Source organism: Protopterus annectens, chromosome 2.part0 (assembly GCF_019279795.1).
Source record: "Protopterus annectens isolate FY-2018-M chromosome 2.part0, PAN1.0, whole genome shotgun sequence".
NCBI classification, from domain to species: domain Eukaryota; kingdom Metazoa; phylum Chordata; order Ceratodontiformes; family Protopteridae; genus Protopterus; species Protopterus annectens.
This window is the reverse complement of record NC_056728.1, coordinates 997304944-997329377: the sequence shown is the minus strand read 5'-3', so window position 1 is coordinate 997329377 and position 24434 is coordinate 997304944.

Genomic DNA, 24434 nt, shown 5'->3' with positions numbered 1-24434 from the left:
GTACGTTTTTTGCCTCCTGGTGTACACTAGTAAACTTTTGAATCTGAACCTCCTGTGTATTGAATTCTTGATTTTATTTAACAAAAATGCTCAGTGCGTTTGCCACCTTTGTGGCTGCAGCTTGAAACAGGTGCACATGGGTCTACTCATACACAGCCATAGTCTTTCTGCATTGGCACCCTCAGGAACAAACACTAAATAAAGAATCTTCTGATGCAATGCAGTCTTTCATGAATGATCACAAAATAAATCACATCTTTTAGTGCAATATTGTTTTTCCTGTGCTCTAATTTGCTATCACAGGTTCTGGGGTGCATTCCAATATTACTCCAATATAAAATGATCTAAAAGTATCTTACCAAGTCAACTGTAAAGAAAGAGTTGGTTACTAAAGTCTCTCTAACACAATTCAAGTAACCTTTATTTCCTCTGTTATATGAGCCCTCTTTGGACATTCTACAAGATTGCCAACTCAGAGTTGATTACCCCAGCCTCAGAGAATGGCTGTCTTCACCACAGATGGGTTTACAGATACACAGTCTAGACTTCTCAGTGACATCTGATATTTTGGTTTTGGCATTCATTTACACAGGGCAGGTAACCACTCAAACACTCTCATTTTGAATCTCAGGCATACCAGCTTAAAGGGCCAGACCGTAATACTCTACTTTGCTTTTTCTAAACTCACATTAGTCTTCCTAAATGCTGTCATATTTCCTAAGTATTCCCTTTTTGGCTCCAAATGTAGTGCCATGATGGTAAAGCTACCCTGTCTCTGCTCAGCTTGACTTGGCTGTAGGCAGAAATAACAAGATCATGGTCAAATGAGGCCATTAACAGGGTACTGGACTAGCCCCACCTTCTCCGCAAACATGCCAGTGTCCCATTACTTGGCTGTCTCTCCTCAGTTACAAAAACACTGTTCAAACTAGTTAGTGTGCATATTATTTTCTTCTTTACTTTTATAATATTTACAGAGATTTCCCCTTGCATACATTTTAGGACTATGCATAACTGTATGTATAAACTATAAATCAATTACTGTAAAATAAACTATGCATGTGTTCTTTGATTCACCTTCCTTATTGTTTTAAATTATTTTACTATGCAGCAATATTTATTAGAGTGTGCTTTACATTTGTATTTTTCAACATTTTTTCCAGTAAGCAGTGAACAAAATGTATGAACCAATAATGACAAAATCACCCAGTTCAGAATACGTCAACCAAAAAAAGGCCACTCACACTGCTGTTATTGTAATCCATCAGTATCTGTACTCAACAGTTATGGCCACTTTTTTGATGGTGTACATATCATATCTAATTGTGATAAAGATGGCTACAGTAAACTACTCCAATTTGCTTTACCCAAATGCACATTAGTTCTAGAAAGCCAGACTAATAACTTTTTAGCATAATCAGCTCAGCAGTATCAGTCATTTTATCAACAGACATCCATAAAGCCAGAAATTATACCTATGTTGTTGACTATCCTTCTCAGATGTCTGTGGAAAAACATAATAACAATAATAATGACTAAAGTCACATATTTCACACACACACACACACACACACACACACACACACACACACACACACACACACACACACACACACACACACACACACACACACACTAGTCCTGCAAAGATAGATTAAAGACTATTTAAAATGAGCAGATGATAAGAGCATATGGTACTTTTATCCACAGAGAGCCTCAATCCTCACCAGCAGTTATAGCCACTTTGTTGACTCTGTAAACCCCTTACTGTTATGTAGAAATAAATAACATGTACTTTATTGGTAACTTTGGATGAACTACCTGACACTGCATAAAGCTGACTGGTGTCAGACCCTAAGATCTAGCCATGTGCAGCATAAACAGAAATGTATTTAGACTGTAAGAAAACCCAATGAAATTGTGAGCAAAACTACGAAGTACAAACACACAAAAAAATCCCAATGCAGAAGGCAATACGAAAACCAGAGGCAGTGCACCAGCAAATCTAAAATGCAAGAGCTTTTATTAAAAGGTGAGCATATCGCTTTAGTTTCTTGGTTTTAAGTACAGGTGCATTTAAATAGCTAATCAAAATACCTATCTTAAAATAAAAACTACAACAATGCACTCATAAATATCACTTTATTTTCAGGGGGACACTGTCATTGACCCCATACCCTCTATGAGAGCCCAACCGCAAAATCCACTGTAGCTCTGTATTCTCAGTTTTATTAATAATATCCCCCAACCTTAAGCCAGTTCCCACAACATGCAAAACCTGAAAAACAAAAGAAACTAAAGTGATATCCATGAGTGCATTGCTGTAGTTTGTACTTTAAGATAGGTATTTTAATTAGCTATTTTAATGTGCCTGCTTAGGGATTGCTTTTTATTGGATAATGAATGAAGTATCTGAGTATTTAAATGTATGTTGCTGTACTGTTTGGTTGTCTGAAGAAGCACTCACCTTGTAATAAAAGCTTTTGTATTTTAGATTTGCTGGTGCACTGCCTCTGGTTTTCATATTGCCTTCTGCATTGGGATTTCCTGTGTAGAAGTGTATTTACGAGAGCATAAGAAATATTATCCACCTAATAACATATGCTAAGTCAATGTGAAAAATCTCTGCAGAAGTAAATGTTATCTGAATAATTCCACATTAAAGAAAACTGTTATAATGTACAGGCTTCTGCTGGCAAACAACTGCACTTCAGTGTGCTTCATCTACAAATGCATTACCTGGTGCCCTTAAAGAATAAATTGTATAAGTTACATTATAAATTGATGTGCTAGTGATATTGCCATACAATTTCCAGAATTAGATCATAGGATCATAGGAGGTTACTAGGCTAATGACCCAGTGCCCTTACAAGCCTAGCCAAGTTTTACCTGTCATTTCCATGATCAGCACCTATTGCCCCTCTCCAAGAAGGACACAGGTGGAACCCCCAGGGTGAATTTACGGTTACCCATCCAATCATCCAGATGGTTTTTGAAGAGGGCCAATGAGGTTCTCTGCTAGCCATGAAGTGGGAGTCTGTTCCAAAGGTGTAGTAACCTCTGGGAGACAAATATGTCTCTCCAGCAGGTTATATTAATGTCACATACCAGATTAAGGCCTTTAGAGTGAGTAATCCATGTATCATTTGACTTGCAGATATACAGAATTTCCAATACAGCAGGGTCAAAGATTGCCTTATATGTAAGGCAGAGATCACCTCTGAGTAGTCTGTATGAAACAGAATAAAGTGACAGTGATTTTGGATGATCTACACAGGAGATGCTGAAGACCTTGAATCTTCCTTGTGAGGAAGCTTTATGGTCTCTCCAATTGCTGCAGGTGCTTGGAAAGGTACATACCAAAAGGGGCTTTGTACTCAACTATTGGCCTGGTGAGGGAAGAGTGCAGGGTGGTTATTACTTCTTTTTTCTGGAGGCAGCGCCCTTACTTATGAGATGAACAATATAGAATGCCCTTCTTACCACTGTGGAGACATGGTGATCAAAGGTAAACATTGTTGTCAACCTGTGTGTCCAACTCTCTCACCACTGAGTGCATACTTGGGGTGTTGTTATTGATGTGGTAATTAGCAGGAACATCATTCTTACTGAAAGGGATGATAATACATTTTTTGCATTGAGTTTAAGGCCATGACTTATCATTTGTTTGTGTAAGACCCTATTTTAACATGTTGACATTGTTTGGAGATTATATGACTGCTCCCAGTTTCCGGTCATCAGCAAATTTTGTCAGCAGCAGACCTTTAGTTTTAGCTTGTACTTTGGAGAAATAAATTCCAAACAGCAGAGATCCCAGGACTGATCCCTGTGGAACACACCTGGTTACAGGTCTGCTGTTGGAGGTGGATTCCCCTATTTTGACCCTATGAGTTCTATCAGTGAGCCAGTTAGTGACCCATCTAATGATACAAGCGTTGATACCTAGCTGGGTGAGTTTGTCAATGATGCCTGAGTGGAGGTAGTGTCAAATGCCTTGGCTAAGTCTAGATAGGCTGTGTGCACAGATTTCCTCTCATCCAGAGCCTTGTCAACTATAAAAACGGGAATGGGTGGTAAACAATGACAACAGGTTCATATGCTGCAGTCCTGGACACCATTAAGGAATCCAAATTCCCAATTGCTCTGTAGCACTGTCTAGTTAAGTGACTTGCTCAATGTCACACAGTAGCTAAATGAAGGTGGAAATATTCAAACCCTGCCCCTTTGCCACAGGAAGCATCTTATTAACAAATCAGAGCTTTAGTAGTGTGTGCTCACTACCAGAATAACAGTTTTTAACTAAATGCTGAAATCCTTTGCAATCTGATCTTGGAGAGATAATATCCAAAACAATGACTACATAATGGATGCTGAACACCAAAAGGTTTTGATTATCACTCCATATAATGCAAACTATATGACCAGACAAATGTCAAATCCTTTGCAGCCACTGAAGGCTCTAAATAAGATACTGCAAAATATATTACTAAAATGTAACATGTTCAGACTACTAAAATGCAGCATATTTAGACTTCTAAAATTCAATGCATTTAGACTATATTACACAACTTAGGCCTATTAATGAAGTAATGCAGTCTTTAGTGCAGTGAATAAAGCAAAACAATTAAAGACAATTTAAATGCTGCAGTAGCATCTGTTCAACAACCCACAGGTCTACACAAAATCAGAAAATACTTTTTTTTAGGGTGGGCTTGCTTGCAGGACAGCTACATTTCATTTTTGACCTCCCAGTGTCATCAAGAACAGCTATCCCCTGTAACATCACTGTCAAATGTATTCACAGCTAAATAATAAACATATTGTTAACATTCAACAGAACAAGGGAACCAAGGATTGCATCCAAAGAACATGGCTCATATCATAATGCTCCTGTTTACTACAATCGATCACGATGCTCCTGTTTACTACAATCGATCATGATGCTCCTGTTTACTACAATCGATCACGATGCTCCTGTTTACTACAATCGATCACGATGCTCCTGTTTACTACAATCGATCACGATGCTCCTGTTTACTAAATCAGTTTCCCTGCTTTACACTATAACTACTCGGGTAATTACTAGGCTTGCTGTCCAGGGAAACATTATAGAGCCTAGGCCAAATTTCCAGTTGTCCCAAAGCACTGACTGGTTAAGTAACTTACTCAAGTACAATGCAGGGCATAAATATGAGGTAAAATCAGAGATGTTCTGCATAAATGGAGATGGATAAGAGCAGAGCACTCTAAATCACTTAAAAATTTAAGAGAACAACAGGTTTTGCTTTAACATGTATTTTGTGAACCCCCCAAAAAACTATGAAACTCTAATGACTTACATTGACTCCTGTTGCTAAGTTACAAGGTTTGATTCTGTGTTACCCTCAATTAACTAGACAGTGCCCTAAGTGGGGCATTACATACACACCACTATCTCCATTGGTGTTGTATTTGCATTTGTTTCAAAACATGGGCATAATGCTGTAAAAAATGCACATGCCAATATTTATGTCTGTGTACATGTGCATACTAAGCAGGAAAATGCTGCAAAGAAAAAAAAAAGGTAAACTAACACTGTACCAATAGTCACATATAAGTATGCAGGAAAAGTTACAAAAAAAAAGTTTCTTCAGGATGAGCAGGAACTCAAGTGAAACACAGTCAAACTAATTTTGAGCAGGAAAACAGTTAAAAGTAATGCTGAGCAGGAAATAAAAAAATGGTTAAACCAATGTTGCCTGGCCTGCCACCCCCCCCCCCCAAGCCAGCATGGGACCATAGGGATATGTAAAGGTTGACTTGTGCTGGATCTGGCCCTGGACATATACCAGGTAAAGCCAGAGTGCTATGTCACAGATGATCTCTCCTGCTTGAACCCACTGGCTCTAAGCAAGCTAGAAGATCTGTGGACACTGGAAGGACTGCATTGTGCTGGGGACTACAGGTATAATGCTGCACCTGGAAACAGTAAGCTGTGGGACTAGGGTCCACCCACAGTGCTTGACATTTCCATTTCTATTGATAAAGCCAGTGGGGGGAGGCATTATCTGTTATACGGGTGAACTGCATGCCAAGCGTATTACCAGTCTGAGAGTAAGGTCCACTTATTGGCCAACCACTATCTTTCTGTCTTGTTGAGTTTCTTAGTAAAGTAACATACCTGATGTTCCTTGTTGCCTATTTTCTCTGCCAGCACCTCTACCCTGCTGACCTCTGAGTCATCTGTGCAGACAATAAAATGTTCAGAAAACATCAGGGAATACCAAGACTAACAATGGACAGAGGTATTGCTTAAATTTTTGGAAAGCCTCCTCAGCATAAGGGGCCCTCCTGACTTGCTTCTGCAACCTTCTTTTAATGAAGTTGATAAGGGGCTTACTTTTGAGTCAAACTGTGGCACAAGTTTCTAGTAGTACTCTGCCAAACCTAGAAATGCCCTAACTTGCTTCTTAGTTTACACAAATGAACAGTTTTTAACAGCTTCAGCTTTTTATTTTTAGGTTTTATTAAACCTTGTCTTATCACATATCATAGGAAACTCACCTGACATCTCTGTTTTTCCCTTAGGGGCATTAATGGTAACTTTCTATACGTCGGGTAAATGGGAATCTTAGTCTTATTTTTATTTATTTATTTTTATTTATTTGCTTTTAAAACAATAAATAAACAAATCAATTATAAAACAAAGAGCTATTTACATAGATCCACAGCTGATCAATACATCAAAGTTTACATATCAACAACAATTAATATTTTTCAAGCAAGTCTTTAAGCCAAGATTTATATGAATGTGTAACAATAGAAGTTCACATCTTTATAGTATCGTATTTATACTGCAAACAGTTTTGCTATAATAATAAATTCAACACTAGAGGGGTAACGTTACTTTTCCAATTTTTAGTAATTAATTTTCTGGATATAGAAAGAATAGAATAAAGAAGAGGCATTTGGTTTTGGACTTATCTCAGGAATCAGAGCATTAAATAAAACTAAAGATTTAGACATACTAGATCTATCTGACCATAGAGCTTGAATGAAGTTATTATTTTTTTTCCAAAAAGGGGAGATGACTTCACATTCATATACCATATGCATCGAATCAGTTATTATTTTAGAATCACATGTCCAGCATTTAATTCTATTTGAGTTATACATAGTTGTAATTTTGTTAGGAGTGACAAAAGCTCTATGTAAGACTTTCCAAGTGAAAATTTCCAATATAATGAAGATGTAGATTTATCTGTAGATTTTAATTTTATTTTCTTGTATTCTTCAGAGAGGTCTTCATTATTAGGTTCTGAGGAGTAGTTCCAATAGGAATTGTCTAAATATGTGAAATCTAACTTAAGAATATTATAAATTTGTGACAAATATGGTTTATTTTTCATTGCATTATTATTGCCATTAATTAAGAATTCCAATAATTTGAGGAATGATTTTTATCTAGGTTAAATATCTTAGTATGATTGTGTTCACAAAGTCTGTAAATATTTGTAAAATTAATCAGTTCTCAGAATCTTGATTGTATTTGGACCTTAAATTTTAAACACTATTTATATTAGTGCCACTTAAGAACTGATGCCAGCAAATTAAGTTACTTTGTTGTCTCAACACTGGCATTTTGTTAACACTATGAGTTTCTAAGCAGTCATTTGTATATGCAATCAGAAACATAGAAAATATTAAGTCTTTAGTACAATGCTTAGAATATATGAACTTTTGGAAAGAAAAATTATGTTATTTAAATAAGGAATTTGAGAAGAGGGTGTAATTCAATTTAAGCAAAAATCTTTTAATAACCAAATAAAACTATTAGGGGCTAATAGTTTATGACTGGTTGTGATATATTTATTATTCACTAATAATATTTCTTGATGTATTTGTTTCTATTTTGAATTGTAAGATAAATGTATCCACAATGCTATAACTTTTGCAATTGATGAAGTAGCATACAGCTGAATGTCATGGAATCCTATTCCACCTATTATCCCAACCTTTCCTGGACAAATCAAAGGAAACTCTTGGTTTATTAGGATGCCAAAAAAAATTTAAGTAGAGTATTATTTATCTTCTTTGTAATGCCCCTGCAGTGGCCCAGTAATCAAGGAGCATCAGTCCTCACCACTACCACCAGTGAGGGACATACACAATGGGAAGATGACAAGTACACACACAGTAAAGTACAATTTGCATTAAGAGCACACAGAGATCACAGTCTAGCTGTACTTGTGGCCCATTTTAAGTCTAGTGAATTTCCCCTTTTTGTGCTCAAAATAACATACCCCATTTGGTTATACATTAGCCTTACCCATCCCGTAGTTGATAATTATATATTACCCCTAATATGAATCACTGGGAACATACCTTAGATTATTTGAGGGGACTCATGCATGGGATAAAGTATTTAGGATCTTTCTCTGTCCATTAGTAGTACAGGAGGCAGTCCTGGGGTAAATTTTCTGTGTCCCATTCATATATATCTAGGTTGTGATTAAATATGGGGAGGGATGAACTTTGTTTTATGTGGATGGGGAGTCTGTTTCACAGCAGCAGTATCCTCTTTGAGATATACCTTTCCCTACAAACTGTTCTCGTAATGTTACTGATGCAGTAAAGCCATCAGTAAATTGGTGAGAGGATGCTTTGTATGCCAGACACAAGTCACCTCTAAGCAGTCTGTAGAATATAGAGTATAGTGATAGGGATTTGATTCAGTTCATGTAGGACATGTTGCTTAGGCATTGTATCCTTTTAGTAAGATATCTCTGTGTGTGTTTTAGTTGTTGTATGTGTCTAGACAGGTACATACCGCGGTGGTTCAGCGGTAGCATTGTTGCCTTACAGCAAGAGGTTCTCCTGTTCGATTCATGGCTGGAGTGCCTACTGTGTGGAGTCTGCATGTCCTCCCCGTGGTCGAGTGGCCTCCGAAAGACATGCGTGAATGGGCATGCCTTCGCTGAAGGTTGGGCGTCGGGCTGGCAACTCAGCACCATAAAAAAATCTACTGCCAATCATTAGCAGACCGGAGTTCCACTGTGGTGATCCCTAACCAGGAAAAGCCAAAAAGACAAACATGTGTCTAGACAGGTACATGCCAAAGGGGGCATTATATTCAATGACTGGCCTAATGAGGGTTGAGTAAAGGGGTGCAATGACATCTCCAGATCTAGACAGACTCACTTTGTTTATAAACTATGCACTATATAAGTACTTTCTTACAACAATAGACACGTTAGTTAAAAGTTAGGTCACCGGCCACATAAGTTCCCAAATCCCGAGCAATAGGGTCAACTCTCAAGGGCATATTGTCAGTGTGGTAGTTCCCTGGGGTAGATGATTTCCCAAAGGGTACAGTAATGCATTTTTGACATTAAGTTTCAGTTCATGGTTTTGGCACCAATTATTTATTTGAGATAAACATTCCTGCATGATGGCTAAGTCATCTGGAGATTCAACGACTGCTCCTAGCTTGCAGTAATCTGCAGACTTAGTGGCATTGGATTTTACTTCAGAAAAGTAGTAGTCAAACAGTAAAGGTCTGAGCACAGATGCCCAGGGAGAATCCATTGGTGACTGATCTCTTTGTGGAGGTAAATTCCCCTATTTTGATTATCTGTGTATCTGTGATCCAGCTGGCAATCCAGTGGGTGACATAGAGGTTTATTCCCATATTATTTAGCTTTTCTATCATGTCTGAGTGGGGAATTGTGTCAGAAGCTATGGTCAGGTTGAGGTATGTGCTGTGTACCATTTTGCCTTCACATTTTTTATTTTTCCAAATATAAAGCAGTGAAAAATGGTGTGCGTCAGCGCATTAGCGCTGTCTTCTTGAACCAGCTTTATTTAGTACCTTTATGTCAGGGTTTCCACTTCAAACTAAAATATGATTGAGCGAGTTTGCTGACGGGACAAATGTATATATGATTGTTTTTTGGGTACACTACAGTTAACTTGATCGGACAAGCACAATATAATACATAAGTGTATCAACACCTCTTCCTCAGAATCCATTAATTCCTAGCTTAATAAGACTTTCCTAATTAACTAACTACCCTAACAACCAGTGATGAAACAAAAAGTGATATTATTTTTCTCTTTTGCTACTGAAATTTAAAATATCCCAATAAAGACAGCTGTAGCTTTAGGTTTGATATTTGCCTGCTGAAAAGTAAATGTGACATATAGACATTAAAAACAATGACCCTTGTTCTCCATTTTTCCTGAAAACTACTATACATTTCCAAAATTGTACCTAAGTACTGAATAACATGAGATTTCATGACATTTGACATTGCACACAAGAGCAGTTATGCATCATAACATATTTATTTTATATTTATGACTTCTAAAACTGTCAGATTGATATATTTGATGATCTGTGTTTAGAAAATGTTTTAATTCTGCTTATGTTTAGATAATCTAAAATTGCAATGGAAATCATAATAATAATAACTACATAAATTCCACTTACCAGTCACTGGTTTAATTCACAGAGTTTCAGTTCATGAAAACTGAATTTCATTTTTAAGAAACTCTAATTCAGTATTCCTGACAATCAGTGGATCAGCAGTTCATAGACTTAACAACCTCATACCACCTCTGTTGAAAAAACAGTTACAGCATACTTTAATTTGGAGTGCTAACATTTCACTTTCCTACCAGTGCATTGTATATATGTATGTCTATTTACTTTTTGGTCAGAATAACCAGTTACAGGGATTGGTGCCTTTCCTTCCTTCCACTACACACCTCTAACTGACTGGCTTGCTCCCCGGACCAGGGCAGCCAACCTGGCCAGGGCTTTAGGGAGATGGAGAGGAGATTGAAGCATCTGAATCCAGCACCATCCACTCATGACTGTGGTGATTTTTCCATGCCCAAAACTTCCCAGAGGAGGGGGATATACAATGAATGCATGAATATTCAAGAACACTTCTGCTCATAACATACTGATTTCTGCCCTCTCCTCTTTACTGTATGACTGTAATGCTGCTCTCTAGCTTCCACTAGAGTGCAGCATTGTGCTGCAAACATATGGGGCCAGATTCACGAAGGCTTGCACGGAGTCTAAGAGTAGAGTAAGACTCCATGCAGCCAACATGTCCACCGAGTGATCCAGGAACACCCGGTAGGGGAGTGCAACAGAGCTCCTAAAATGACTCTTACATGGACAGGGCTAGGATATGCAAATTACCTCAATTGCAGGTGAAAGCTATGCAAATGAGGTAAATTTGCGATCCAGGAAACCCAAACCTGTCCGAGTAAGAGTAGTGTTATTTGCAGAAATGTACTCCGTTGACAACTGAGTACCGTTCTGAAAATAGCAAAACGGAGCCGTGATGGCTCCAAAAAAAGGATGCATCCAGTTGAGGAAGCATGCCAATGGCCAAACATATGGCCATTGGCAATGTTCACCAATGCAAAATAAAAATAAAATATTTTTTATCCCGATCTCCGAAGTTTAAGCATAGCGCAGCGCCACGCAAATGCGCTGCACTCTAAAAACCAGAAAACCAATAATTAAAATCCACAAATGTGGATTTTATTGTAATTCTTAATTTACAATGCAAGGGAATGGCAGGCCGAAGACAACATGGATACCAAGTAGAGGTTGCTATGGGGGGAAGCTCAGTCTAAGAGATGTAACCAAGCATTAGTAGGCAATCCTATGCAAATGAGGGTAAGGATAGTGAATCCCAAGTTTACATAGCAAATGAGCACAGTCAGTGGAGTGTAGGAGTAGGATAAGGGGAGTATCAGAGTAGAAGATAGGTGACATCACGAGGGGGGTATATGTGAAAGAAGTGAAGCTCATTGGAGCAGAGTGGCATGTGTTTGCTGTCAGCTACTCATAACTGGAAGAGGTGTGTCAACAGGTACCCTAGCTAAAGGCAAGAAATTGAAGGTGTATACCGTGGATAACACTAAAGTTTCTTGTAGAAGTGCTTGCAACGTGTTTGCGTGTGGGTGAGTGCCCGTACATCTGAGTAAGACTGTGTGCACGCGTGTGTGCCTGAGTGCACGCGTTTAAGCCAGAGTAAGCATGTGTAAGGTTGTTTAAAGTTGTGCAAGCACGTTTGCACCTGTTTGCGCACGGTTTAGCAAGAATAAGCAAGTTTTGGTCTGTGTTAGCATGTGTGCGCACGTGTGAGCTGGTGTGAGCGTGTTTGCGCTTGTGTGCGCGGTGCTGCCCCCCTGAGGAAAGAGAAAGGGAAAAGGAAGCACAACAAATAGTAGGAAGTTAACCAGGGAGTACTAGCAGAGCTAGCAGGTGAAAACAATCAGAATCAGGCAATTACACAGGCAGTACACTAGCCCAGCCCAGCCCAGCACTTAAAACTCCACAAACAACATTCCACTATGTTTCTCTCAGAGACACTGCAACACTGCAGTAAGCTAATAGAAGTGAAAACTGAAAAAGCTTTACTGAGACAAAGAAATGTTAGGGGCTGCCATTGCTATTATAAGGCGACATATGCAACATGCTGAGGGTGGTGACAATGGAAATGCTGCTGAACAACCCACAGTGAGGAGACAGAGAAGAGTGTACAGGTCCAGGGTAACCTATCAGGTGCTACATGAGCTGGAGATAGTGGAGTGCTATAGAGTGGACAGAGACCTCATGCAGCAAATTGTTGAGCTGTGCAGGCCACGCCTCACACACAGAACCAACTGAGGGGAACCCATCCCAGTGGAAACCAAGGTATGTGTTGGCCTAAGAATATTAGCAACAGGTACCTTCCAGAGACCAAGTGGTGATATGATGGGGATATCACAGGCATCAGCATCCAGGGTACTGCACCAGTTCCTGGATGCCATGTCAGCACATGTCGGTGATCATGTATATTTCCCCAATTCCCATGAGGTATTGGCCAACAATATGCATCTCTTCCAGCAAATAGCGGAATACCCTGAGGTAGTGGGTGCAATAGACTGCATGCACATATGCATCAAAGCACCAGCTGGTAAGTGGGGTAGGGTCTACTTTAACCGCAAGGGCTTCCCCTCCATCAACTACCAGGTTGTGTGTGATGCCCAGGGCATAATACTGAATGTGTGTGCTTGCTGCCCTGGAAGCTACCATGATTCCCATATCTGGCATCTGACACAGCTGTACCAGACATTTGCCAATGGGGACATCCCTCATGGTCACCTAGTGGGGGATGCTGGCTATGCACTGGAGCTGTGGCTGATGACACCCATCAGAAACACACACACACCTGAACAGGAATGCCATAATGAGGCACACGCACAAACATGAAATGTAATTGAGCGTGTGTTTGGGCTGCTCAGGTCATGGTTCCAGTGCCTGGACACATCTGATGGAGCCTTGCAGTACTCACCAACTACATTTACCCAAATTGTCATGGTATGTGCTATGATACATAATATGATCCTGTGAAAACAGCTGCAGCAGGAGCAGCATAGGCCCGGGCCAAACAGCCCCCCACCATTGCTAAGGCCATCACAGGCAGAGCGTGACTCGGAGGAGGAACAACCTGAGCCTGCCCCAGTAGGCAGAAGGAGGTGTGCCCAGAATGCTTTGGCCTTGGCAAAGAGGCAACACATAGCACATACACTGGCTCCATAGGAACCCTGGAAATTATACCTCTCTCTGACATGCACATATAGTAAAAGGGATACCTAACTTGACACTACCTGTTTTCAAACATGTATAGGGAGTGTAGTATGTGCATCCGACATAGGCAGCCCTGCAGCACCACCTGAGGCATGATTGCTATGTGTTAAGCAATATAAAGCAGTGCTAAACAGCTTTTACCACCATTTAGTATATGTAAACAAAATTACACACACTAACTAGCACAACTGTGGTCAATGTTGAGCAATATTGGGCAACGTTCAGCAATGTTGGTTAACGTTGAGCAATGTTGGGCAAGCTTGGTCTAAGTTGGGCATAGCTGAACATAAGCCAACATGCTCATATTTGCTCTACTGGCCCTTAAGCAGTCTGGTCTGCTCAGTATGAAAATATAAAGCAGTGATAGGCCTCAAACCCAGGATACTGTGCACTATAGTCATAGTACTGAGCCACTAAACCATGACAGTATTTTAGTGGTTAGCATGTATGAAGAAATGTTGATAAGTCTATGCAAATTATCTCATGGAAACCCAGCAGGCACAGCATAATCCCTGTCAAGTTATGACACAAAGGTGAGCCCTGCAGTAAGAATAGAACCTGATTTTCACCACACATATAGTATAAATGTTAATATTGGTCATGTTCACACACATCAACAAATGTAGTGGACCTCAGACAGCAACATACTGAAAGGTCACACTGGGCATGCTCACACACTGGAATAAATGAGACAAATGTCAGGCAACAAAACACTAAAAGGCCAAACTGGGCATGCTCACACACTTAGGCCATGTCTGAGTACAGCAGTGGGCCACACATATCCAGCAGTTGCATGTGTTAACCCAGGAACCTCTTACTATTCACCAATCTGCCTTGTGCACACAGTTATATGACAACAGACACATATATAATATAGTGGAACCCTGTTATAATCAAATATGTTCTGCAGATACTTAGGTTGCTCATAGAAAGCGGGAAAGCAAAGAAGATAAAAAACCTGCAATCAGTATCATCAATAAACAATGTGCATCCCGAACAATATCATAGGTTCATAGGTTGATACTAGGCTATCTGCCCTAGGGCATTTATAAGCCTAGCCAGAGTGTGTTTGGCTTTCACAACCCTGTTAGATTAGTAGACTGTGCCTGTGAATAGTAGGTCACACAGGATAGCCCTTTTACGTTTAGTTTATTGTGCCTCTGTCTAGCAGGAAGCCAGAAGAGATCCCAGGGGTAAACATACGATCACCCATCCACTCGTCAAGATGTCTCCTGTAGGTGGTCAGTGGGGGGCTCTGCCTATGCGGGACTGGGATCTCATTCCAGAGTGAGGGGAGCCTCTGGGATAAGAATCTGTCCCTCCAGCATGTCCTATTAATATCTGTGCTGAGGTTTACGTCCCTGGAGCATGTAGCTCTAAGGGATTCGGATATCCTGAGGTGGAGCATGTCCATTAATTCTGGGTTGGACATGGCTTTAAACAACAGGCACAGATTGCATCTGAGTAGATGGTAAGCAACTGAGTAGAGCTGGAGTTACTTTAGCCAAACTGCACAGGGCATCCATGTGAGTCCCTAGATCTACTTGTTGAGGTACTTTTGTGGCCATTACAGTTGCTGCAGGTGTTGGGTAAGGTACATCCCAAATGGGGCATTGTATCCAATCATGGGCCAGATCAGTATAGGGGCACAATGACCTCACTTGATCTAGATGTGAAACCTTTTGGGATAAGGTGGGCTATATAGAAGGCCTGTCTAACCACTTTGACAACGTGATTGTCAAAGGCGAGAGTACTAACTACTCATGTCCCCAAATCACTAATAACTCCTACCGTACGTATTGGATTACCACCTATGTGGTAATGTGTGGGCACATTGTTATTCCCAAAGGGGATGACTATGCATCTAATGGCATTTAGCTGTAGGCCATGGCTCTGGCACCAGTTATCCATCTCTGTGAGGCCCTTTTGGAGGATGCTTGTGCCAGCTGGAGAGTCGATTATGGCACCCAGTTTGCAGTCATCTGCGAACATGTTCAGCTATATTCCTCTTGTGTTAGCCTGTATGTCAGGGAAATATATACTGAACAAGAGAAGTCCCAGGACTGAGCCTTGTGGGACACCATGTGTAACTGGTGTAGAGTCAGACATGGCACCTGCAATACTGACCATGTGGGTGCTATCCCTGATCCAGTTAGCAATCCATCTTGTGACATATGTGTCGATATCGAAGCTGGTGAGCTTATGTATAATGCCCGAGTGGGGCATTGTGTTGAAGGGTTTTACGAGGTCCAGGTAGGCTGTATGGACTACCTTCCCTATGTCTATGGACCTGGTAACTGTTTAAAGAAGTCAACCAGGTTCAAGAGGCAAGATCTGCCCACAACAAAGCCGAATTGGGTAGGATCCATGTCTGTAGGTTCCCGATGTCTTTGTGTATGAGTTCCATGATGATATGCTCCATAGCTTTGCAGACCAGGCTAGTTAGGCTTATAGGGCGATAGTGTCCGGGGTCCATTGTGGCACCACCTTTGTGGAGTGGGACCACTGTTGCTGTACGCCATTCCTTGGGTGCATATCCTGTAGTAAGTCTGATATTGAACAGTGATTTAATGTGAGGGTTACGTTCGTCATGAAGCTCATGTAAGACGCAGGCCGGGACATCGTCCGGCCCCATTGATGCTGTGTTGTCTGCTTTGGACAGGGCAGCACTCACCTGTTCATCTGTGATGTCAGGGAGGCTACACTCTGTTGGGCTGGACATTTGCTCTTTAGGGGGGATGGGGGGGAGACATTTGCACTGAACCTGTTTGCCAGGATGTTGGCAATGTCTGTGGGTTCAGTGTATGTTTTGTCATTATGCAGTAACTCACAGCATATCTGGGAGTTTCCACCCAGGTTCCTGACATAACTAAAGAAGGCCTTGTGATTGTCCTTAGTGTCTGGTGCAGTTTTCCTTTAGAAGCGGGCCTTAGATGAATTCATGAGTGATCGTAGCATCTTGCTAGTACTGATCAGAGATGCCTTCCCTTTTTGGGATTGTGCTCTATCATGTAGTAGCCTCCTCCTTTCATTGTATAGCTTATTTATGGCCGGGGTCAACCAGATAGGTCCCCTGCCTTTGGAGGAGTGAGTCTTGTTGTTATTTGGGATAGCACGATCCATGCATTCCAGTAGGTGTCCATAGAATACATTTGTAAAGGATTCAGCAGTCTGAGCTGTATTTACCACTGTCCCAGGGTCTTTAAAGGATACCTCCTCGGTTTGGAGAAGTGTGACATTTGCTTTTGAGAAGTTCTTCACTGAAATTACCTAGGATGGGGGTGGGGACGAGATATGGATTCCAGTGACATAAATGTATGGTCTGACCTTACCAATGAGGGGTATACCTCTGGTGTGGAACATAGAGTCCCCATGTTGGTGATGATCAGGTCCAATATGTTTTCCCCTCTTGTGGGTGTGGTGACCAGTTGTGCCATAGCATTTGAGTTTATAAATTCTAGCAACCATTGGGCAAGGGTGTTGGGGCTTGAGTAGTATTCCCAGTCAATGTTTGGGTAGTTGAAGTCACCCAATATAATGGTGTTTGGAGAGACCTTCAAATTATCCAGTGTTCCCAGGAAAGCTGAGTGGGGTTCCTGAGTTTGGGAGGGTGGTCTGTAGCAGGCTACAAACTGAAAGGCAGTTTTGCCCACTGTTAGTTGCACATGTATGGTCTCCGATGCTTTGTGCAGTGCTACTAACTTGGAGGTGTGTGTATCTGTGATGTATATGGATACTCCCCCTATTTTTGTTGGTCGGTCCGAGTCTTGTGGCCGAAAAGCATGGTATGAAGTATAACCTGGTAGTGCTGGTGTGCTTTCGGGAGCCTGAACCAGGTGTCTGTTACTGCACAGATATCGACATTCTACATACTGAGGAGAGTCTTGAGTGTGTGCATTTTGTGGGTAGACATCTGGTGTTGAGCAGCATTACCCTTAGTTTCTTTTACCTTGTATCATCTGTGGAGGTGGGTTTGTCTTTTGAGCCTTGCTTAAAAAAGGCACTATGTGGGTGGCAAGTGCTTTAGCCAGTATTCGAAAGTCCAGGGGTGACAGGTGCAAGCCGTCCATAGTGAAGCTACATGGCATGTCGAGCATGTCATCCCAAGCTGACAGACACTGGATCCCCTTTGAATGACACCAATATGTTAGCCAACTGTTAAAATTGATCAGTTTGTCTGTATACTGTGACATCATTCTTGGTGAGGGTAAGATGCTACACAAGGTCAGGGTCATACTGGCATGGGCTACATGATCAGAGAGCTCCTCTATGTCTCTTGTCATGTAGTCCAGGGAGGAACATCTGAGGTCATTCACACCAGCATGGACAATGATGGAGCCATATTTGTATTTGATTTGGAGTGACCTGAATGCATGTGTTATGTGGCGGATCCTGGCACCCGACAGACAGCTCAAAGTGACCTGCTCCTTGTTCAGCCTGGTGAGTGGGACGTCGTGTGTCTGACAATAAGATTAACCTATTACAAGTGTATTAGGTGTGTTGTATAGCCCTAAGGGCAGTGACTGTGTGGCACACTGACTTTGTGAACTATGTGATATGTGGGTATTGTTGTGGGGTAGCAGTTGTTTGGGTGTCTGCTTTGGAGGTCTCTGCTGCTTAGGCAGAGTTTATTTAGAGCCTCCAAGTATGTTTTTGTGTGGTAATGTATTTTGTTTGCTGTCGCTGTAGGTCTATGTGAGACTGGATTTGTGGTGTGTGTGTGGTTACCTTCACCACCTGATAGACTGTTCCAGTCATGGGTCGAGAGAGCTCAGCCTCCTGTATCTCTATATAGTTGCATCTCTCACATATATCTGAGTTTGTTGGGAGGAGGAGAGGGTTGTCTGTGTACATAAGGCAGTTGTAACATTGCGTCAAAATTCCAATATTCACCAGCTGGACTGGAGAGTACACACGAAACCGACCTTTGGACATGCCAGGATATTATGATGAAATACTCTGTTGACTGATCACAAAGGATCAGTAGGTTGTTAAGTGTGTAAAAGAGTATAACAGGGGTTTAGTGCTCAGGTTTGTCAGTGTTTTGGAAAGATTATCTGCAAAGGAGTCCAGACAGAACCATGACACTTCCTTCAGCTATGTCATAAATAGCAATGTACACTCATATATGTCCTGAGTCAGGGCCAACTGTACCTGACTGACAATGCCGACAGCCTGTCAGACAGGCCCATACATACATACCCACCCCCCACTGACAAAGGCCCTATCATCATACCAGGAGATATCACATGTAGAATGGGTAAACAGCTCCTCCCAAAGCCGAAAACATGGCATCAGTTGGATTACATTGTTTCCCTATATGTGTCATAAGTGAACTACAGAACAAACAGACCCTGCACCTGAACAGTCTGTTGAGCCTCACCCTCTCTACAGGATATGAAACTGTGGAATGTGTTACAGCAACATATGGCACACCCCACAAGTGTTGGTGCACAACAGACCATGGGAACTATAGTCCTATAAGCCTATGAAGTCTGATCTGCAAGGCCATGGAGTCCATCATGATTGAAGTCATAAACAGAGCTATTGGAAGCCGACAAACACTCAACCCTACCAACTTTGGTATGTTCATGGGCAGATCATGGTTCCCAAACCTGCTAGACTGTTTGCAAGGCAGCCACCCAGGACATACATCACTGAAAGGAGCTACACACGTCCCACATAGACTTTGAATAGCTCTTTATCAACATCCCAGATACATGTCGTATCCACAAAATCAACAATCTGTGCATAAATATGTATTGTCATATGAAGGAATGGCAATTTGTCCACAGATAGATCACACAAGCTAAGAATTGTGGAGTCCTGTTCAAGCTGTTAACACCTGCTGACCCACATGGTTCATTCCCGGGATTGCATAAAACAAAGTGTACACACATTACCATGTCCAGTCTGATGATGTCAGCATCCTACAAATATAGCAGGAGAAAAGAAACCACCCAATAAAGCATATAGCGTGTGGTATTGATGCGTATTTCTCTAGTATCATAACATAGTTAGGTAGGGGTTTGAATCCTGCAATTGTTGTGTGTGTGTGTGGGGGAGGGGTGTGATTTCCTTTGAGAGGAGTTCCCTTTTTGGAGACTGGGAAAACACATTAAAAGAGGTAAATTCCTCTTTGGCAAGTCTGATGATGTCAGTATCCCACAAATACAGCAGTGGAAATGAAAACTCCCAGTAAAGCATATAGAGTGTCATGTTAATGCGTATCTCTCTGGTATCATAGCATGTTTAGGTAGGGGTTTAAATCCTGCTATTGCTGAGTGTGTGTGTGATTTCCTTTGAGAAGAGTGCCCTTTTTGGAGACTGGGAAAACACATTAAAAGAGGTAAATTCCTCTTTGGCAAGTCTGATAATGTCAGTATCCCACAAATATAGCAGTGGAAGTGAAAATTCCCAATAAAGCATATAACGTGTCATGTTAATGCATATCTTTCTAGTATCATAACATAGTTAGGTAGGTGTTTGAATCTTGCAATTGCTGAGTGTGTGTGATTTCCTTTGAGAGGAGTGCCCTTTTTGGAGACTGGGAAAACACATTAAAAGAGGTAAATTCTTCTTTGGCAAGTCTGATGATGTCAGTATCCCACAAATACAGCAGTGGAAGTGAAAACTCCCAGTAAAGCATATAGCGTGTCGTGTTAATGCGTATCTTTCAAATATCATAACTTAGGTAGGGGCTTAAATCCTGCAATTGCGGAGTGTGGGGAGGGGTGTATATGTGTGTGATTTCTTTTGAGAGGAGTGCCCTTTTTGGGGACTGGGAAAACACATTAAAAGAGGAAAATTCCTCTTTGGCAAGTCTGATGATGTCAGTATCCCACAAAGATAGCAGTGGAAACAAAGACTCCCAATAAAGCATATACCATGTCGTGTTAATGCGTATCTCTCTTGTATCATAACATAGTTCGGTAGGGGTTTGAATCTTGCAATTGCTGAGTGGGGGGTGTATGTGTGTGTGTAATTTCCTTTGAGAGGAGTGCCCTTTTTGGAGACTGGGAAAACACATTAAAAGAGGTAAATTCCTCTTTGGCAAGTCTGATGATGTCAGTATCCCACAAAGACAGCAGTGGAAATGAAAATTCCCAGTAAAGCATATAGCATGTCATGTTGATGCGTATCTTTCTAGTATCATAACATAGTTAGGTAGGTGTTTGAATCCTGCAATTGCTGAGTGTGTGTGATTTCCTTTGAGAGGAGTGCCCTTTTTGGAGACTGGGAAAACACATTAAAAGAGGTAAATTCCTCTTTGGCAAGTCTGATGATGTCAGTATCCCACAAATACAGCAGTGGAAATGAAAACTCCCAGTAAAGCATATAGCGTGTCATGTTAATGCGTATCTCTCTGGTATCATAGCATGTTTAGGTAGGGGTTTAAATACTGCTATAGCTGAGTGTGTGTGTGTGATTTCCTTTGAGAAGAGTGCCCTTTTTGGAGACTGGGAAAACACATTAAAAGAGGTAAATTCCTCTTTGGCAAGTCTGATGATGTCAGTATCCCACAAATACAGCAGTGGAAATGAAAACTCCCAGTAAAGCATATAGCATGTCATGTTAATGTGTATCTCTCTAGTATCAAAACATAGTTAGGGACAGTTTGTGCTGCTGCTTCTCAGACCTTAGGTCACATATGTATGTATGTGACAAGGCCAGCCACTGTAGTGATCTGTGGCCTAGGTCATCTGTGTCACACACACCCATGACAGTTTCTATAGAATATTGTGAGTGAGGGTTCATGCCTGGGGTATATTTCAGACATGTTCAAACACAACACAGTCTGTCAATAATGGGCATTCATCATAGGTGTACAACAACTCCATGGATATGCATACAGACCCCTTATTGCTTATGTGATACACTGAGGGACATCAGCATACCTTTGGAATTGTGAATACCAAAGGACAGATGACATCACATGTGGCTGTATGTACACATCGGTACCCCTGATACATGTTGTGGGCTACTACCAATGTGGTACTGTCAGGATACTATGTACAGTAAATGTGGATGACTATGCTATAGTTGGCTTATAGCTTCACAGCATGGGTTGGTCAACAGGTATCTGTCTGTATGATACCCTTGTGGAGGATATGTGTCTCATCCGGATAATGCATTGTAGGCCACTGTATGCATTACCAAATGTGGACGGACATATCCCTTGTGTATTTGCTTGTACCTAGGATGGCCACATGCCAAACAGGAGTGGTCACAGGAATGTGTGGCGGTCAATACCACTGGTTACTGGTATAGTATAGTACCGGAAGGATTCAAATGCTACTGTGTATCCTACATCTGTGTGTCAGTTGTCAAGACATCATCTAATGATTGGTTAAAATCAGGCTGTTGAGGTTATGTATACTACCAGAATGCAAACCAATGACAGATATTAACAGTATCACCCACAGCATAGTGTCAAACCATGTCATACACACATGTGTACCCAAGTTGTAACATACATGTAGTAAAATGCATACTGGCCACCAATAGGAAATATGAAGTGTTAACACTGTGTAATACAGGGCATGTCACCCTTCCCATGTGTCCACCATGCACGTACATGCAGACAGTGCTCCTCCACCATGTTCTCAAATGTACACCTGCAAATCTGTACTGCACACATCACACACGTACCGTCCACTCACCAACAAATGCTGCCAGTACCACACACATCAGCTAAGTGGCACATAGGCGGACAATACATTTTTGGAATTAACACTGGTGTAAACAATACTACATTGATAATCATAGCTTTAATGCATCATGCCTGCTCAGCTATACTTACAAGGATATCATTACACTTTACTGTTGACAACAGGCTAACATTGCTACAGTGCTATTCAGGTCACCCTGTGCATCAGCACCATGTTAGCCTGTTCCAGCATCAATATCACAGATGACAGGAGGTGGCACAGTTTTCATCATATGAACAGGGTGTGTTATTGGTTTACCAGAGGCCGACAATGACCCATCCAATCGACATGTATGTGTGTGTGTGTGTGTGTGTGTGTGTGTGTGTGTGTGTGTGTGTGTGTGTGTGTGTGTGTGTGTGTGTGTGTGGGGGGGGGGACAACAGTACAGTATGGGTCAGTGTTGATGTAATGTGTGTGTAGGTGTTTGGTTTATGTGTGTGTGTCTGCATGCACACAGTTCCACCTTGTGGCTGCCAAATATGGGAGGTTGTGGGACAGCCACAGACTGTACCTGCCAGGCTGTACAGATCACTGTCTCCGGCCATGGACACAGTACCTGTGCCTGGCAGGGGTGCCACGGACAGTATCAGGTACTAAGCCTGACTGGGTACTATCATCAGAGGCAGAGGGATGTTGACTGGACCCATGTCCCTGCTGGGACTGGCCAGAGCCACGTGCACGTGGTCATCTAGGACGGTCTATTGACAGCCCAGCCCCAACATTGGTACTGACACTACGGGAGCAGCTGGTACATGTGTGTCATCTGCGACAACTGCCAGCTGATGATGTTGCTGGCATACATCCACGTTGATGTCTCAGCCATCCTTCACTGTCCTGGTGCATGGACATTACATTGCGGAGGACATCTAGTGTCTCCCCCAACGTCTAAAAATGACCTTGGTGTAATTACGGATGGCACAGGCAAGCTCACGGATGCTGTCATTGATAGCGGTGTTATGAGCCCTCTGCGCCCTTAGTCCCTGCCTGGTGTACCGTTCCATACGTGACTGTGCCTGCATTACAGCCCGGAACATACCTGAGGTTGTGAGACCTGTGGGGGCACGTCTGCCAGGGGCATTACTACCAGCAGTACTCCCACGAGAACCCCTGGACATATGCCTATGTGGTACCATTCCAGGTGTCTGGGTATGGCTGATGTGTGGGGTTGCATGTGCCATAGATACCACACTATCCTGGTCAATGCCTACTGTATGCTGTTCCTCAGCTAAGGCCATTGGTGTTGAGGGATGTATTGGCAGTATGAATGTGCACATAGATGGGGTGGAAAGCTGTGTACTGTCGATTGGTGGACCAACGACAGACCCTGTCAAACCTGCCTGTGCCACAACACATGTATCATCATGTCCACTATTTGTGGCAGTGACTTCAGTTTCCCTGTTGCACTCATCCAACAATACCTCAGCACCTGTGAGAGGGAGACAGGAAACACACTTTACCATCTGTACAGGATGTTAGCACACATGAACACATGCACACATGCACACATGAACACATGCACACATGCACAGATGAACACATGCACACATGAGCACATGCACACATGAACACATGAAGACATGCACACATGCACACATGAACACATGCACACATGCACACATGCACACATGAACACATGCACACGTGCACACAAATACACTACTCAGTCAAGTTGACACACACACACACACACACACACACGCCAACAGCAATATGGAACATACTCATTAGTGGTTGATGGTGGAGTACAGTATCACAAGCCAAAGAGTCCTATCACACGTGTCGGCATGCAGGATGTGTGTTGCTCAACAGCATGCAGTGTGAGTATAGAGAGTCCTTGTTGATAACAGTATACATGTCTTTGATGCATGTGTGTTGTTCACCCTGGAACACAATGTGTACATGGACACAACATTGCTGTGCAAGTCTGACACACTTTCCAATGTCCTGTGCACCATCACTCATAGGTATGCATACCATGGCTGGATGCACACAACTGTCAGGTGTATAGCAATGAATGCTATGTGTAGTACTGTAGTTACTGTAAGTGGATGTAGTGTAGTACCATGAGCCATCATCAGGCAGCA